This window comes from Hylobates moloch, unplaced genomic scaffold (assembly GCF_009828535.3).
Source record: "Hylobates moloch isolate HMO894 unplaced genomic scaffold, HMol_V3 SCAFFOLD_19, whole genome shotgun sequence".
Taxonomy (NCBI): domain Eukaryota; kingdom Metazoa; phylum Chordata; class Mammalia; order Primates; family Hylobatidae; genus Hylobates; species Hylobates moloch.
In genome coordinates, this window is record NW_026652294.1 from 45,771,826 (window position 1) to 45,787,018 (window position 15,193).

Below are 15,193 nucleotides of genomic sequence, written 5' to 3' on the forward strand. Positions count from 1 at the left end.
TAAAACAAAATATTTTTTCACAGCCAGTGATGTCATTCTTCCTTGAAATACTGCCTCCACAGATCAAAGGTAAACAAACAGCCCAGGGGTGGGAAGGAGGCATGGGCAGAAACCAGGAATAAAATGCACCCTGAAAGCCAAAAGTATCTTTTCTCTCCTCCTCCTAAAAGCCAGAGTCTTCCATTTGGAATATAAATGTTTTTTAAAACTCTTGATAATTACAAATATAAAGAAGAGAAAAGAGCTTTCTTCGCAGTGGGGTTTCTTATCTACACTGACCTCTAGTTCCTTCAGATGGGGATGTGGGCCCCAGTTCTCAGGATTTTAGAAAAGAATGTGTTAAAATGGGGGTGGGTGTGGGTGAGAGGAAGCTGAAATGTGTGCGGATGGTTTAACATGCAAATGTCCTTACTTTCTTTTAGGTGGAGGATCAAGGTTTGGCTATTTTCAACTTCTTTTCCACTCCCCCTCTCTTCCCATCCCAGTTTAGTTGCAAGAGAACTGTGAATGTGACAAGGGCTTTGTGTAGGGAATTCAGGCGAATGAAAGGACCAAGGAGACCCAGTTGAGGGAACAAACTTTTGAGGGTCAGTGGGGTCAGCTTAGAATAAATGTGTGGCATTGTTGGTATTAAGGACATACTCTCAGCGGGGTGTCCTGAGCCGGGCACACAACGTGCAGGCCTGTTTATTCAACACTGAAATACCTACGGATGGGTCTTGGGGAGAAAAGGGAAACTTCAGCAGCAAAAGCCTGCACCTTTCAGTGTCAGAGCATTCCCCAGAAGCAAAGTCCTGCTTTTTTTTTCCCTTCTAATTACAGAGAAGAAAGTGCCTGTGCATAACCCAAAATTAATTGATTAATTAACCAATGCATTAAAAGAAGAGATTCCCTTAGCAATTTTTTTCTTTCTTTCTCTCTCTCACTTTTTTTCCCTCTTCCACACATGGACAATCCAGGTCATTGAAAGCCTAAGATAGAAACAGTTTCTTAACAGTGTTTGAAAACAGCCTTTGTTTCCGTGGAAGTGGCACAGGCCCTCTGTGGTTTCTTTCCAGAAAACATTTACCTACCTCAGAGGGGTTTTTTGTGAGGATTAAATGAGAGAAAGTGCTTAACACAGTCTGAGTACATCGTTAGAGGTAAATAAATATTAGTTGTTGTTCGAATGTATTGCTCTTACGCGGCTCAGTCATGAAGAGGTCAGGAAGGAAGATGGGAGGATGCAAGTTGAGCTGTCCCAGCTGAGGTGGAATCAGAATCAGATTAGAGAGGACGCGGAGGGGGAGAGGCTGGGCTCACTGGCGAGGATGCAACCCTTAGGCAATTCAAAGGTGGAGGGGGACTTGTCCAAAACCAGAGTTAAAGAGTGACTCAAAAGATTAAGGAGTAAATTCACCTGAAGACTCTCTCTAAGGAATTTTTTAAAAGGCGTATGAATTTGCCTAGATCTGGCTTGGGGCAACAAGACTAAAATACATGAAATATTAAAGACGTGAATGCTAAATTATTTTTTGCAGACCTCCTGAATTTTAGGATACCAGAGGAGAAGATGGACAAGATTAACACATGAAAATGATTTCAAAGCTAGTAAGAGTGAAATAAAGACACGATGTTGACAGGAGTTTAATGAAAGGAGAAATTAACATTGGCAGACATGGACAGAAGTAGCACCTGAGAGAAGGTGGTTTGTGATGGAGGCAGTCGCATGGGCAGGAAGAGATGGGCTAACACCATGGGAGACATTAAGTATTGACTTTGAATTACAGAAAGCAAGATTTCAGGAAGTTGAATTTTGGGGTAGAGCACAGGATGCTTTAGCATTTCAAGAGTGTGCCAGCAGGGAGATCAGCTAAAAATCTATGGCCGTGGTCTGTATGTAAGGCAGTGTGGTGGTAGTGGTCAGGTGTGTGCATTTGCATGAGTGTTTATGGACTGAAGAGATTACAGTAGTGCTGGAGAAAGAGGTTAGAGAAAGAATGTTCAAGAAAATATTCAACACAGGTGACTAACTGAAAAAGGGGGATAGGGAAAAAAAGAAACAAGATAACTCCAAGTTTTCTGTCATAGGAAACTATAGAATAGGGACATCATTGGAAGAAATGTGAAATTTGGAGAAAGTCCCTGTATTTGATGAAAGATGAAGTTCATTTTAACTCATGGAATTAGAGGTGATAAATATTGGATAAGTAGTATTGGGAAGAGGAGGAATCCATTATATTACAGGAGGGAAAAAACACCCAGGTTTGGGAAGTGGGAATAAAATATATTATTGGTAAATTGAAGGAGGTTGGTACAGGTTATTAATAAGACCTCTTGGAAAAACCAGAGGAGGAAGCTGCAAAATGTTTCTATTCTTAAAACTTTGGTGTGAATGCAATGACTCAAGAATGGAGACAAAATGCAAATATTTGTCACCAAGAGCCCACCTTGCATGCATTATCTTGGGTACCTTCAACACAGCCCCTTCTAATAATGATGGGAGGAGCCCCATGCAAATGACATAAAGAGTCATGAAAGAAATTACAGTCCAGCTTATTCCACCTTGGGGAGACATTATGTGGGGATTAGAGATTGTACCACATACTAAAAATGAGACTATGAGGAGAATTTGAACTTTGTGTACAGAAGGAAAAATCGGTCCTGTTTATTTAGATATATGATAGGTTTTACTGGCCTATTATATTCCTATTGACCTTGGCTATGGCCACTCCAAATAAATAAACTCATGTACATTTTTATATCTATATTGCCTCATCTGATGCCATCATTACAATGAAAAAAGCCCTAGAAAGGAAGATGAGCAAGTCAACCCAAAGGCATTAGGTTATTAGAAGTGCTACTAGGGGGCATGAGTCAATAGTTAGGTTTAATGCCTCCTGAGGGCAGATACTGAGTCTGAGGCATTCTAGTGCTCATAACAGTGCTTGACAAAAAGAATGTGCTCATTAAATAAGTGAGCAGAAGTTTAGAAACAGCACTGGCTCCAAAATGAGCAATACAAGAGAGAAGCATGCTGTCAGGCCATCATTTCTACTATAACTGGTGCAGTCATACAAGCGATAGTCTACGGTATCCATGTGGCTAAATAAGAACCTAGTGTCAAACTCAAATGGTTTCCAGTCCATAGAAAGATGATGGACAGTGGACTACATTCATCACCTTGGCTGTTGGGGCTAAGGTAGGGTAGAGAAGTATGGAGGTATAAGATAGAAGGATAGCTAGGACCTGATGTTGAGTGTGTACATTGCAGACACTCTTTCCAGTGTGCGGGGTCAAACAAATGAATTACTTGTGCCAATGAATAAATAAATAAACCCTGTGTTACCTACATTGCTTACCATCAACTCTGCCCCTGTGATTCCCTTACCTTGGCATCCATTAGTTCAGCTATTTAGCAAATATTAATGGCACTTCTGTGTAGCAGGAATGTGTTGTTAGCGATGCAATACAAATAAAATGCAGAATTGTGCCTGTTGAGAGATACAAACAAGTAGATAGTGTGGCAAGTGCTCTAAAGAATCACAGGATGTCATGGCACCCATAGAACAGGCAGTTATGCCAGACATAGCCTTCCTGTCCCTCCTCTCACCATTTTTATCTCTGTATCTGTTGCTGTAGAGAAGGCAATGATGGCTGTTTCACTGTCAGTGTGGTAAGAAAAATCGAGAGACACAGATCTCACAAGTGTTCCCATCAGAGGAAAGGTGAAAGCAAAAACTGTAGGACTAAAAAGTCCTCTCTTCGAATGTCCTCCCTAAAACCTTGCCAGCAAACGAAGCTTTTGCTGCAAACCCAGGAAGAAAAGCAGCATCACAATTTGCAGGGCAACATTCTGCTAACAATACAGCTGCTGGGGCTCAGCCAAGTCCCAGAGTGGCTGCCCAGCCAAGTCCATGATTAATGATGTCATAGCAAGCAAGATGAGGCCTCAGTTGAATGAGCCTTGGCTTTTAACAAAAGCCTTGACTAAGCAGTAAACTGACCAGAGGGATAACCAACTGTGGAGTGCCCCAAATATCACTGACATGGAGTGTAAACAGGAATCAAAAAAGAATACCAATCCAGGGTTGTAGGCAGTTGCAGAATTTGATGGGAGAGAAATGGCACCATTATTTGGGGATGTCTAAGTTTGTGTCTTTTGTTGTATATGGAGAGTACATAGCCAGGGTAGTCTCATTTTTCAGTTGCAGAAAACTGAGGCCCAGGTATTAAGAGAAATATTCTTGAACACAGTAAGTTGGTGATAAAACCAAGATTGGATCCAGGGCTCTACTATGCCGCACCGTTTTCATAAAGCTCAGCAAGGTCTTATATCCAAGCAACACTATTTGCTTCCTAAGTCTGGAAACTAACTCCTCAGAGGCATGAGTAACTTTCAGCTTTTTCATTCATCATTAGTTGCTAAATTTCATCAAGTAAAATTTGTTTATGTTTTTTTTTCAAGGAGGAGTCATGGGTACAATACTTCCTAAGTTGTTTTGCATTTGAGAATGACTGCATGCTACCTACACTCCTGAACAACTTAGCTGGGTATAATAGTGTTGGGTCATGCTTCCTTCTCTTAGACTTGTAGACACTACTCCATTTTCTTACAGCGTTGAAATGATCTTTGTGGAGAAACCTGAGACCTACATGATAATTTTCTGCTTTAAAGAAGGCAGTTTTTTTCTAGTTTTTCTTTAACCTTGACTTTCATTAGCATAACCTGAATATATCTACTGTTGGTAGCATTTGTCACTATTTCCCTGAAAGTGATTTATTCAACCTGGAGATTCAGTTCTTGATTTTAATGAAATTTCCATTTTTTAATTTTGATCTATGTTTTCTATTCTATTCTAGGGCTCTTCAAGAAAAGCAATGATCTCTTCCAGCTCTGAGGCCCTATGAAGAATAGAATCAATGTGGGCCTGGTCATTAGTCTTTGGTAAAGGGTGGCCAGTAGGGCTGGGTAAGTAATCCACCTGCCTTCCTTTCTGTCAGAGGCCACCCCGTAGTGGAACCTTTTATTATAAATACACATCTTGTGAGTGATATCAAAAAACAAGTTGATGAAGAGAAGGGCCAGAACCAAAGTGACAACAGAATTCGTTTCTTAGTAACTTTTGCTAAGGATGAAACAGTTTTCTGGCAAGTTAAAGGAAATTTAGACAATGTGAGTTATGATTTTTTTTTTCTTTTCCTTCAATGAGAATTTTAAACTGTAAGTTATTTCAGAGAATGAAGCAATGTTGACCTTCTCTACTACTCTATAACCAGTGCTCACCGTTGGTCTTGACAGTTTAAGCACCTAATATTTGCTAAATAAATATACAAAGGTAGTAAACTTGAACTGATGAGTGTTCAAGCTTGAAAATAAAGAAATGCAATATCTTCTATCACCATGAAGTCTCTATGTAACCAACATGCACACTATAGTCTGAATGACTCATGTGTTTTGGTTTAACTGTGAGATCACTGGTGACCCCTTAAGATTCTTTGGCTTCTGTAAATCCCTAAAGAGTCAGTGCTTGTAGAAAGAGACATTCTGGTGGCTCACAGTCTTGTAGTATGGGGAAAGGCTGTGAAGTAGTAGAGGGCACTAGGACCACATTTGAATCACGACTTTACCATCTAAGTGGCCTGAGATAGGAGCCCTAAATTTCCTTGAGCCTTGGTGTTCTTATCTGCAAAATGGAAAACTAATTCCTCGTAAGACTGTTGTGAGAATTAGATAAAACCAGTTATGGGAAGCATCTAGAATGGCACCTAGCACAGAACAAGTATTCAGTCAATGGTGTCTATTAGTCCTAATTATTAGGAATAATAATATTATCATTAGACACCATTGATACCCAAGTCCAGAAGTAATATTCAGCTTACTGAGTATTCAATTGTACCTCTGCTCCTTGACATGGGTTGGAGAGAGAGAGGGCAGAAATCATGATGGCTGTACAGTTATGTGCAGTGGAATTCCTTCCTTTTTGACCCTCCCAAACTCCTCTTAACACCTAATTTCCCCCCACCAATTGTAGCACAAGTCTGAGATATGGAGCAGAGAGAAGGGCCTCACTCATTCTTCCAAAAGAAACATTAGGTTTTATTTTAAGAGAGACGAAGGAAATGTATTAAACTTGTCCTCCCAGAGGATCTAATAACTTTCACGAGTGGGCAGACCTCATCACATACCTTGGGCATCCCAAGATGTTTCACAGTCCCAAGAGACTAATTGATTAAGTTGCTTTTGCTCATCCCTTTAAAGTCAATTTCCAGATAATATCCTAACTCATCACCCACAACTCGTCTATGCCCTCCATGTGACTCTGCTCCATAGAGTTTTATGGTGGAAATAACCTTAGTGAGGGACTTCTGGAGTCCCAAGGGAGAGTCAGCAAAGGCAGGTGATTTGTGCTTATTACGCAGCCAGACCAAATTTGTCTACATGTTGAGGAGGAGGCGGGTACACCCCAAAGCCATTCAAACCTTAGAGTTAGCAACAACTGCAGCCTGCAGCTCACTCAAAGAAAAGAAACCTCCAAAGGCGATGAAGACATTGAACTCCCTCTGAAGAGAAAGTGGCTTGTGGATGCTGTATGACAACAGGCTTAAGGAAAGGTTCTCTGCGCACAGCTCAGAGGAACATTTCTCTGTAGCCTGACTTGAGTACCTGTTATGAGTTAAAGACCGTTCAGAGGGTTGGAGAGAAAATAGTGAAAAAGGAAGATGAGGTCCCTGCTTTCATGAAATACACATTCTAGTCATGGGAGTGGTTTGAAAGACAAAAGTAAATACAAAATTGAAAAAATTACCAGTGAGTTACAAGGGCGATGTAAAGAAATAACACAAGTTGATGGAGTAAAGCATCGGTGGGTGACCACCTAGTTCCACTGGTCAGGGATGGCTTCGTGGAGGAAGAGCTGATATTTGGAGGGGAAAGACCCAGCCATGAGAAGATCCGAGGCAAGAAAACTGCAGGCAAAGGGAACAGCTTGTGTGAAGGTTTTACGGCAGGGATGAGCTTACAGTGCCAATGAAGGGCACTAGTTCAGGGAGTGAAAGTACAGGCAGAATTTGGCGCAGATCAGTCAGTAGCTAGGGGTTAGATCATGTAGGATTTTGTGTATCATGGTAACAGGTATGACTTTCCCTTTAAAACCTTGTCTCCTAGAGGTGGTCTAGGGTAGAGAAAAGTGGAAAATATTAGCTCAGAAGAACAAAGGCGTGCCTGAGAAGCAAGAAGGCAAAATGGGCTACATAAGTGAGAGCCAGTCTAAACCCCAGTACTGAAGCCAATCTATGTGTATGCATTTGAGTTAAACCCTCTGAAAAATCTTCATAAATTAATCTCATTGCTCCAGTGGCTCTGATGTTATGATCTGGGTTCCCACAGGTACTGGTTACAGGGGATTTCCTACTCAGAAGTGTTAAATGCGTTTCCCATCCAAAGGATTAAATAAGTGGTTTTGGGTGTGTGGTCAGCAGTGGATTTTGGTACCCAATGTTCTTTTAACTGGGGAATCCTGGCCAAGACCTTTGTATCCTCTGGCATCAGTCTACTCATCTGTATACTGACCAGTGTCTACTAATGATCACCGTAGTCCCTGCTAACAGTCTGAGGTTGTATAATTCATTGACATCTGGCATAAGTTCATAGGGATGTGTTAAAAAAAATTAAACACATTTGGCATAATCACATGCAAGGCCTTACAAATAGCTGAGAAAGCCGCATGCCAGTTGCCAAATTGCGATGGATGAACCAGGCAAACAGTGCCAGAATTAATAACGTCTTGCTTATAATTTATTCCAATTTTCTATGTGAAGGGGAAGCTGTGTTTTCCTCTCTTACACAGCCCCCCCAAATCCCCACCACCACCTCTAGGCCCCGCAGGCAGCCATTTTCATTTACACAATGCGAGACAATTGCAAAATGAAGAGAAAATGGGTTTGCCCATTCTGTTAATTGGCAGCTTGAAAAAGTACAAGATAATAAATTTGGTACCTCAGCATGGAGGGAAGTTTCTGAGAAGATTGCTGATGGTTAGGCGCCCTCTACTGGTAGACTCGACAGAAAACCACTAAATGCTGAAAGATTTTTTTACAATCCTGGGATCCTTGCTCTTCCTGAAATGACCTAGAATGCAGGTGTTTGTCTTCAGGGATTTACAAATGGCAAACAAGCTCAAATCAGGCCATACCTCATTGAAGAGAACTCTTTTCATGTCTTTACAAATCCTGGAAGGTGTCTTTAAAAAATTGTAATAGGAGTGAGCACAGAGTACCCTGGTCTCAGAGATGGCAAACACTGTTCTTAGAAGCTTTTCAGATGGAATGTTCGCATCCACTAAAAATGAAATCTTTTTAGAATTTAAGGATATTCATGTTTAAAATTACAGACTTTGAGGTTATATGGAAGAAAAAAAGGTTAGCACCCCCATGATAAAAATGGAAAACATCTTAGAGACCCAAGCAACATGCTAATGCATTGCCACCTGTTTTTTGGCCTCGAATTGAGCCTGGAATGTGGTGGATGAGGGCACAAGATTTACAGTTATACCTGGCTTTGAACCCTAGTTCTTTCACTTACTGGAGAAGCTACTTAAAGCCCCTAACTTTCCTTTATATAACTCTCTGTTAAGTATTTCAACACAGCATACGGATTAAGTTCATGAAATTCAGTCTCCCTCCATCAGCATCAGTGTACCTATTCAACATGAACACAGAAAAAATGTAAAAATATTAGAGTGAATTGCAGAGTTTATTTATTTATTCTCTCTGTATTTATGGAGTGGCCTCTCATAAGAACACTGGATTGGGAACTGGGGACAATGAATTTCACATAGACCCTGCCCTCAAAGAGCAAAAACAGTCTAGTAGAAAAGATAAGATGCATAGACAAATAGCTATGATAAGTCAGAAAGGTTCAGGACGGTGAGAGAGACAGTCAATGGGAGTTCTCAAAGGAGAAATTATTTCCAGTTCTGAGAAATCAGGAAAGGCTTTCTTTCCAGTATTATGCCACTCCAATGACTTCTGAGCTTTCCCTAGCACCAATTCTTGACCACAAGGAAAAATAAAAATTAGTAGTTTAATAATTGCATTACATATTTGGGGAAGTATTAGTAATAATGATATAAAAAACAAAAAAATGTTAAAAAAGACAATTACAAATTTGCAAGGGGAAAAACATTACATAAGAAGACAAATATGGCCGGGCGCGGTGGCTCGCACCTGTAATCCCAGCCCTTTGGGAGGCGAAGGCGGGCGGATCACGAGGTCAGGAGATCGAGACCATCCTGGCTAACACGGTGAAACCCCATCTCTACTAAAAATACAAAAAATTAGCTGGGCATAGTGGCAGGCGCCTGTAGTCCCAGCTACTCGGGAGGCTGAGGCAGGAGAATGGCGTGAATCCGGGAGGCGAAGCTGGCAGTGAGCCGAGATCGCGCCACTGCACTCTGGCCTGGGCGACAGAGCGAGATTCTGTCTCAAAAAAAAAAAAAAACAAATATGTTTATTTACAGTATACCACATGGCTTAGTAATGAATAATACACTATCACAATATTAATAACATAAGGACAAACTTCTGAATTTGCCAACGAGCATGATTTAGCTATACTGAGAGTAGAGAAGGGACAATAAGCATATGTGAGTATGTAAAAGAATTGGATGTTCACTTTCAATTAAAAATTTAATAATGTCTACAATTATGATATTAAGAAATATAGCAGTGCCAATATAGTGTTTGGTAATATGGAGGTTTAGACTAGAAAAATTGGCTAAAAGTTGAAAGCAGTTGTCTTAGGGAGCAGGGTACAGGGAAGGAATAAGACTTGGGACTGCTGATTTTCATTATGACTACTGTAATGCTGTTTAAGTTTTTAAAGCATGTATGTATGTATCATTAAATAAATTTTTAATGAACAATAACAGAGGATGATGTAGTGGACACGTTTCTTTATTTATTTGTTCAGTTATTTGTCGTTGGTTGTTTGATTGTTTTTTCTGTCCATTTTCTCCCCATGATTATTCTAAAAATGCAAACTTTTCTTTTTCAGCAAATTTTATTCCTCCACTTTAAACACATGGTTTCTATGGAGGGTTACATTTTTTAAGTTAAGCTTATTCCTTGGCTACAATTGATTGATCCAGAATTGGGAGGGAGAGAGGAAGAGAGAGAAGAACAGGAGAGAGGAGACAGAGAGAGAGAGAGACAGAGAGAATGAAATGTCACATAAAGATAGGGAATGATGAAGAAGAGTTGTAGCAATGTTGAAGTCCCTGGTTCCATTTATTCCTGAGGATCAGCATCACCCTTGCTTTTCCAGTAACTTGGCTTTTCAGTTTTACTTCCTATGGGATACCTCCTACATCCTTCATACTTTTCTTCACAGCTAGTTTGATATTGTTTGTTTGTTTGTTTCTGTGAAGAACAGTAACCACAATCATACTCTAAAAGGGCATCTCAGCAGCAGCCTCTGGTGCAGTTTCTCAGAGATTCTCGGGAGATCTCGGAGATGGCAGAGTGGATGGTTTTAAAAGGTGGACTTTCCTGTGACTAGCAGGCAACTGCATGCCTGAGTCTGGGAGGAAAACTTGAGTGATGAGGCAGGTGAAGATGGATTGAGAAAAACCTTCATCTGGTGAGAAGGAGACCCTGAAGGGAGAGGGAGATATGCCATCAGCAATCCAGGACTGGGCTGGGCGCAGTGGCTCACGCCTGTAATCCCAGCACTCTGGGAGGCCAAGGCGGGCAGATCGCCTGAGGTCAGGAGTTTGAGACCAGCCTGGCTAACATGGTGAAACCCTGTCTCCACTAAAAATACAAAAATTAGCCAGGCATGGTGGTGCGTACCTGTAGTCCCAGGTACTTGGGAAGCTGAAGCAGGAAAATCGCTTCAACCCGGGAGGTGGAGGTTACAGTGAGCTGAGATCATGCCACTGCATTCCAGCCTGGGTAACAGAGTGAGACTGTCTCAAAAGAAAAAAAAAAAAGCAATCCAGGACTGATGCAAACCAGAACTCTGAGGACCCCAGTGGAGAGTACCCGAGAAACGTCTTTTGAGACACCAAGAGTGCAGTTGTTCCCTTCTCTCTCTCTCCACTTCACCTCCTGTCTTTCTAAAATCTATTTGGAGGTTAAATCTCCATGAACAGTGGGCATACAGTGGTGACAATTGGCTATGGTGCAACACATGCTAAGAGGAAGAGCCTGGCTAAGGAAAGGAAAGATAAGGACACAGGAGTGGGCAGAGCACAGATGGGACCCCAAAGCCAATTCTATTTCTCCACAAGGCTGGAAGATCAGGAGGATCAGGGGAACAGTGGAGGACAAAGATGTCAGACTTGTAGAATGGAGCTTCCCTGGATGAAACCTCGAATTATCATTTGAAAAGTTAAAAAAAAAAAAAAAGGGAGAAGATAGTTGATGCTGCAAAACAAATTAAATCCATGCTTAAGGATACAGAGGGAATGGTCTGAAAGGAAATACTAAGAAAGGAAATAACAGAGGTGAAAGACCAGGATTAAAGATCAAGGGGAGAAATAAAGCATAAGCAATTATCAAAGAAAAAATACAAATCAACCCTTCATTGGCCAAGGTTAAAAAAAAAAAAAAAGACCTCTGTGTATGGATAGCAATTCCCATGCTGTCTTAGGCAAAATAGTATGAACATGTTCATTTAATTTTGGAATACTGTTTAAATTAAAAGGATCAATATACCTAAAAAATATTTCAGCAAAAAGAGGGGGCTATGTAGAGGCCGGGCACGGTGGCTCACGCCTGTAATCCCAGCACTTTTTGGGAGGCCGATGCAGGTGGATCACGAGGTCGGGAAATCAAGACCATCCTGGTTAACATGGTGAAACCCCATCTCTACTAAAAATACAAAACATTAGCCGGGCAGGGTGGCAGGCGCCTGTATTCCCAGCTACTCGGGAGGCTGAGGCAGGAGGATGGTGTGAACCCAGGAGGTGGAGCTTGCAGTGAGCCAAGATCTCACCACGGCACTCCAGCCTGGGTGACAGAGTGAGACTCCGTCTCAAAAAAAAAAAAGGGTTATGTAGAAAAGGAAAAGTAAATTAGAGGCTATCTTCTAACTTCTCATCTGCAGTATCAATCCCACAACGTGGTGGAGCAACAGTTACAGTTTGGAGCAAAAACTATTGAGATCCAAGTCGTCTTTTATCAATGGAAGTGATAAAAAAAGATGTATGTATTAAACAAGAACTCCAAAAAAATCCATAGGAAACAATTATTTAAAGATTGTCTCCAACTAATTGAGAGATACTAAAATATTACAAACTGAAAAATGGAGACTTTGCATTAGATTTGACAGGATTCACCTCTAAAACTAAATAAACATGCTTCATATTTATCTTATTCTCTCCAGGATAAATGTAAATCTAGTTGTAAAATGAATCTAAAGTCAAAACATCTGCTCCTTTTAAAATAATATAAAATTCATGATTCCATGAAAAAGATCTGAGTTTAAAACGTCAGCTAATATTAACAAAGCCTGAGAACTGTGGAGAGAGGAGAGCATGGAGTATTGTGTACTCAAAAGATCCTTTCCTTCTTGACTCTGAGAATTAGTCAAGGTGCAGTCAAAGAGGCTTTTGAAACATTAAAAGATAAACATCAAAGAAAGTAAAAGCAAAGAAAACATGGTTTATAGAGCAAATAGGAGTCACAAATGAAACAGCATAAAACAATATTTAAAAAGTATAAAACTATATGTTAGAACATGAAATAGGCCTTTTGTAGTAGTCAGAGCTGATGTTAAACAGCTCTTAAAAGGCAAAGACTCTTGAGTTGTTTTTTTTTTTTTTTTTTCAAAATTTAGCCAATTACTGTCCACAAGAGAACATCTGAAACAAAGGTGTTCAGAACGTGAAGAGAAAAATATTAGACAAAGATACATCAATCAAAATCAAACAAAAGGAAGGAGAAGTACAAGCATGAATATCAAACACCAACTTCAAGACAAAAATATTGAAGGGAGCAAAAGTTCACTTCTTTTGATGAGTGGTACAAACATGTATGAGATGAATAAAATAGCAAGGCAGATTTAACAAAACCTCTGAAAAATGGTCACGCAGTAATAGTTGGGGATATTAAGGTATATCACCATGATAGGTCAAACAAGCAATGATGATGTGTGCATATAGAAACTACAAAATCTATTCAATAAGTAACACGGATACCTCTTACAAATGAGCAATATACCTCAACGTTCACCATCTATAGAATACATTTTTTTAAGTTGAGCATTTTAGGTTACAAAAAAAATCTCAAATTAAAAAACCAAAAACAATAAATGAATGGTACAGCCTTTCCTCTCATCCTTTTTTCTTACCAGAATAAAATAAAACTAAAAATGATCAAGTTACTAAGTCACAGAAATAAAAGCCTTGAAGTAACCTAAATAACTTACGAAAATAATTCACACTGCAATTACAAAATATAAATAATATAAATTATCTCCTTGAGATTTTTAAAAACACATCCATTCAGATGTGTGTCTTCTGAGCAAACATTATTGGTGGGAAATATATCAATGTGTTAAGAGTAATTAGCGTTGGGTAGTGTTTATTTTCTTTGATGTAACAATTTGTCCGCATGCATTGATCTTTAAATGGAACAGGTACTTGATAGAGGTTGTATCTTTATGTTTTCAAAGTTAGAAAACTGTCCTTGGGGCCATTGCAAGTTCTCGCCTCATTTTTAAGATGGAAGATAGAAGTTATCTTTAGGGAAGACAACCCCTCTTGTAGCATAGCTGTGAAACAAACATGTAACCAGTGCTCTCTAGAATCGGTGAACTAATTTAAATGTAGATAACTTCAGACTGAGCAATGTTAAGTTTCAGTTCAACTACATGAACTAGGTAAAGCATTTTTCGGGACAGGATTAACACAGAATTAGAGACTTGTTTTCTTTAAATTAGATTTAAATTGCTCTGTGCCTTAAATATATAGCTTGTTCTTGAGAGATATATTTATGTTTATATCCAGACTTTTATTGGAAAGCTGCATTATGACTGGGAGGACAGGCTCCTCTTGCTAGAGCAATATTTCTCAGCCTCTGGGCTGGGACACAGGCAGAAGGATATGCCCCTGCTTGTGCACTTTCTCTGGGAGTGGAGCAGCATGGGGGAAATGGTAATTATAAGAACTGAGGAACTGGGTGGCTGAACACCACTGAGGCTTTGAAGAGAGAAAATGAGAGGTTTAGGGTGATCATCAAAAATTCAAAGTAAAATGTAAACACCAGAGGACCTATTTGGCATCCTTTAAAGAAATGCTTCTCTCTTATATTTGGAGGGCTGGTCATTCTGAGAACCAGGCTCAGGATCTATCTGTAAGAGCACCAGAACTTGAGAAAAGGTTGACGAATCAGGCCCAGTAAGTCTCCTACACTAAAGTCTAGGTCTTTATAGGGTGGGATACTGAGACTTTGGAGAGGACATCTGGGTGGGCGCCCTGGAGAGCCTTGAATTGTCTGGGCCTGTAGAAGTGGACTGCTCCTCCTTGTTAAAGGATAGGCCCCCAACCACTTTGAGAGCCATGCAGAAGCTTTAAGTGAGACAGTAAGGACCACTGTGCTGGAGGATAGACTCGCAGGCATTGAACTGAATTTGATGCTGGCGTACCCAGATTAACAGTGTTGCTGAGAGGCTGACCATGCCACACCTTATCAGGACACTGTTGAAGCCTGGGAGTGAGTTTTCTATGCTGTGGAATGTAGACCACATCCTGTGAGTGAGGAGGAACATCTTCCCTGAATTAAACTGAAATTTAGTTAGTAGTATTAGTGAAATTCAATTAGTACTGTGATTGTGACTGAGCAGTCAAGGAGACCAGGGTCTCTTCCCAAATGCTAGGGAATAGTTAGAAGTAGGGGTCAGCAGTAGAGGAAAGTGGCTGTCCTTAAAGTTGCAACACATCAGGGTCAACAGGAGCATAAGCAGCTACATAGTAGCAGCCAAAGAAGGAAGATGAAGACAGTCACAGGTGTGAACCATTAGCCACAGTACTTGCAGGGGCCGAGGGGTGGGTTTGCTGGGCAGTAAGGGGAATGTGGCATAAGTACCAATAGCAACCACTACAGTCCACTCCTTCAGCTCTCAGCCCTATGGGTGCTTCTGAAACTAAGTTCTCCCCCATCTGGATACAGCTTCTCCGTGATCCTGCTTGGTCATAAATTCTGGGGA

General features: G+C 40.4%; 1 pseudogene; it reads left to right on the top strand.

Annotated features, from left to right (window-relative positions):
• The first annotated feature begins 8,378 nt into the window (after nt 1-8,378).
• Nucleotides 8,379-8,476, top strand: LOC116459532 (U6atac minor spliceosomal RNA; annotated as a pseudogene).
• Nucleotides 8,477-15,193: the final 6,717 nt, after the last annotated feature.